This window comes from Salvelinus sp. IW2-2015, unplaced genomic scaffold, assembly GCF_002910315.2.
Source record: "Salvelinus sp. IW2-2015 unplaced genomic scaffold, ASM291031v2 Un_scaffold2526, whole genome shotgun sequence".
Taxonomy (NCBI): domain Eukaryota; kingdom Metazoa; phylum Chordata; class Actinopteri; order Salmoniformes; family Salmonidae; genus Salvelinus; species Salvelinus sp. IW2-2015.
In genome coordinates, this window is record NW_019943840.1 from 21,084 (window position 1) to 25,392 (window position 4,309).

Consider the following 4,309-nt stretch of genomic DNA (forward strand, 5'->3'; position numbering starts at 1 on the left):
TTTAGCAGACGCTCTTATCCAGAGCGACTTACAAATTGGAAAGTTCATACATATTCATCCTGGTCCCCCCGTGGGGAATGAACCCACAACCCTGGCGTTGCAAGCGCCATGCTCTACCAACTGAGCCACACGGGACACGGGACCATTCCATAGGGAATAGGGTGCCATTTGACCAGGACCCAATGGGAATAGGGTGCCATTTTGGACACAACCATATCCACCCTCTAGGGCACATGCCTAATCTATGACCTTTAACCCTGACCCCTCTCAACACACACACTCCCGGCCCATCACCCTAAAACTCAAATATCCAAAAGACTGTTGACAATCAACGTGCACTGGAAAGTAATGTTGTTTTTATATGCACCCACTCTTCAGACTCCTGTACTGAACCTCTCTAGATCCATTTGTCTTTAAGATCTGTTGTATGCTGGCTCGGCCTAGCTCGACAAGACTAGCTTTCTGTGTCCCAAATGGCACCTACTCAACATTTATAGTGCACTACTTTTGACCGGGTCCCAAATGGCTCCCATAGGGCTCTGGTCAAAAGTAGTGTACTATATAGAAAATAAGGTGCCGTTTGTGACCACGACCTAGTAGCGATGTAGGATGAGGGTACATGGAGGAGTGAGCCACCACGGCGTCCAGTATTATTTTGTAAGTAGGAGGGGTTGTGTGGGTCATCCTATGGGTTGGTGTTGACGTCAAATCCATAAGAACCAACCGTTGTCTCAACCCTTCTTCGAGGTTAAAACTTATATGATACCTTCAGTATCTTGAATATCAAGWTTTTTTAAAATTCATTCGGTTTTTTGAATTTCCCAAGAAAGAGTGAATCTTAACTGTTAAGTGCTGTGATTATTTGTGTTTTATATCAACAAACAAAACAGTTCGCTGCAGCTAATTCTTAACTTGTTAACTTTCTAAGCGGAAAAAAAACTTTTGTATACTTTTGTAAAAAACAAAAACAAATGTAACAATGAAGTCCGAAAACATGATTTTTTTTTTTTTTTAAAGATGGCTTTTTAAATGTTGTGACATGCTTTTTGGTTTTTACCAAAATAAATCCGCTGTGTCGTTCTCAGTTCAAGGGCTGTTTTTGATATTTGATCATTCTGTATATGGAGTAAAAATGCATGTCCCAGCATTCCTGAAATCTGTGTTTGAATGTAAATGAATTGAGAGGAAAAAACATGTCTCTTTTTAAATACTATATGAACTGAAACAGTGTGAACTTCCATCTAACTCCTGCTCTGTTGAATTGGGACTCTCTTTAGCATTGCCTTCATATCACAACCTTCTAGAACACGTCATTAGAGCTCTCAGAACCATCTTCAAATATCACATCACATCCTTCTAGAACACGTCATTAGAGCTCTCAGAACCATCTTCAAATATCACATCACATCCTTCTAGAACACGTCATTAGAGCTCTCAGAACCATCTTCAAATATCACATCACATCCTTCTAGAACACGTCATTAGAGCTCTCAGAACCATCTTCAAATATCACATCACATCCTTCTAGAACACATCATTAGAGCTCTCAGAACCATCTTCAAATATCACATCACATCCTTCTAGAACACGTCATTAGAGCTCTCAGAACCATCTTCAAATATCACATCACATCCTTCTAGAACACGTCATTAGAGCTCTCAGAACCATCTTCAAATATCACATCACATCCTTCTAGAACACATCATTAGAGCTCTCAGAACCATCTTCAAATATCACATCACATCCTTCTAGAACACGTCATTAGAGCTCTCAGAACCATCTTCAAATATCACATCACATCCTTCTAGAACACGTCATTGGAGCTCTCAGAACTGTCTCAAGGTTTCCACATCGGTCGGGGCGGTGTGTTTTATGAAGGAAGGACCAGTCTAAATGTAGCAGAACGGTCTGTCCAAAATGGCACCCTATACCCTATGTAGTCCACTACTTTTGACCAGAGCTCTATGGGCCCTGGTCAAAAGTAGTACATAACATAGGGAGCCATTTGCGATGCAGGCGGTGTTATGAGACGCTTCTGAGAGCCCTGCACGGTTTTCAAACCGCGTGAAACATAAGGGGAAAGAGAGGGGGAACGAGGGAGATACATGTTTGTCTAGTGCAATATGCTGTACATAAAGAGCTTGGCTCTACAAAATCCACAGATCTTACATTTTTCTCTAATGAAATGTAATTTTCTTGTTCAATGGGTACATTGCTGTCTTTTTCATTAAAATGTTCTGAAAGTTTCAAAATGTCTTGTTTTCCCTTTTGTTTCTGTCTCTTCTTACTACAAGTGGTATGTATTTATTTATTTAACCTTTATTTAACTAGGAAAGTCAGTTAAGAACAAATTCTTATTTATGTAAAGCTTTGTTCATGTACACTAGGCAGACACACGATAATGAAGATGTTCTACACACTATACGTACTGAAGCTCGACCCTAGGCAACAGCAGTGACTAGGGTTTTGTTCCCTAAGCAACAGCAGTGACTAGGGTTTTGTTCCCTAGGCAACAACAGTGACCAGGGTCTGGTTTCAATGACGGACTCTTTTGATAACTTCTTTAAGGCAAAATAAATTATCTGGGGTGGGGTCCTCTTCAAACGGACAAGTCTCCCAACAAATCACGGGGCAGACATACCAAAACATCGCGATTCGAAACCAAAGTTTTAAAGCGAAACCTTTTTGCAGTGGTTTTAGTGAAGATAGTTGATGAAAACTAGCCACTTGCGAAATGCACCCATAAAAAAAAAAACGAACTCCGCGGCTCCATCTTGCTAGCTACTATTTTGTATTTTATTCAGTCGGATAAGGCAGTGACGTAGTTCCTCCATGCCAAACTGATGATCTGTTGCGTACAGACGTGTTAAGACAGAACGTTTAGAAAATTGTGGAGAGGCAATCCGGATGTCTGCAGAGACCACTATACACAGCCTGTGCCCAAACGGACCCTGGTCAAATGTGAAGCGCTAAAGTGGGATTTGGTTGCCATTTTGGATGCACAACACACAGTCCATTTCTGCTCAAGTGGAGCATAAAAAAGCCAAGAATTAATAATTTATCTTAAAACTCCATTACTACAGCACTCAAACACTCATCGGGGAGAGTGGGATAAATTGAGCCATATTTTACATTCTGCATCACTCCGTCAAGGAAAATATAGTATTATTTCTAACAAATAAAATCTACGTATATTTCAGAATGTTGTGTATCCATGGATATAGACAGAATTAATGTAAACCTAACAGTTTTGAAAACATAGCTTGTCCAAAAAAAAGTGGTCACTTGGCACAACTTACCCCGGGTATGGGGTAAGTTGAGCATAGGGACAGGGTAGGTTGAGACGTCTTGAGGTAAGTGGTTGATGGTGTCCTGTGACTGTGGGTGATGGTGCTGGTAGGTCAAAGTGTAATTACTGGAATGGGGGTGCGGTATATTGTATGCCTACTTTCAGATATAGAGCTCTCTGTTGAATATCGTTTACCATTCCATTTCTTGACCTGTTGTCTGGGACAGGGATGTTGTTTCGATGTGCCAGTTCGTAGGCCAAGTTCTCTGCATTTGAGGCTATTAAACCCATGAAACTGGTCTGCGAGATCCATGATATGTTCAATTWATAGAGGTGTGGTGTGGTATATTCAACAAGCACAGCACTTACACAAATGRCTGATGATTGGCTGAGAGAAATTGATGACAAAAAAAGATTGTGGGGGCTGTTTTGTTAGACTTCAGTGTGGCTTTTGACATTATCGATCTTAGTCTGCTGCTGGAAAAASGTATGTGTTATGGCTTTATACCCCCTGCTACATTGTGGATAAAGAGTTACCTGTCTAACAGAACACAGAGGGTGTTCTTTAATGGAAGTCTCCAACATAATCCAGGTAGAATCAGGAATTCCCCAGGGCAGCTGTCTAGGCCCCTTACTTTTTAAATCTTTACTAATGACATGCCACTGGCTTTCAGTAAAGCCARAGTGTCTATGTATGYGGATGACTCAACACTATACATATCAGCTACTACAGCGACTGAAATGACTGAAACACTTAACAAAGAGYTGCAGTAAGTTTCAGAGTGGGTGGCAAGGAATAATTTAGTCCTACATTTTTCCAAAACTAAAGCCTTGTATTTGGGACAAATCATTCACTAAACCCTAAACCTCAACTAAATCTTGTAATAAATCATGTGGAAATTGAGCAAGTTGAGGTGACTAAACTGCTTGGAGTAACCCTGGATTGTAAACTGTCATGGTCAAAACATATTGATACAACAGTAGCTAAGATGGGGAGAAGTATGTTCACAATAAAGCACT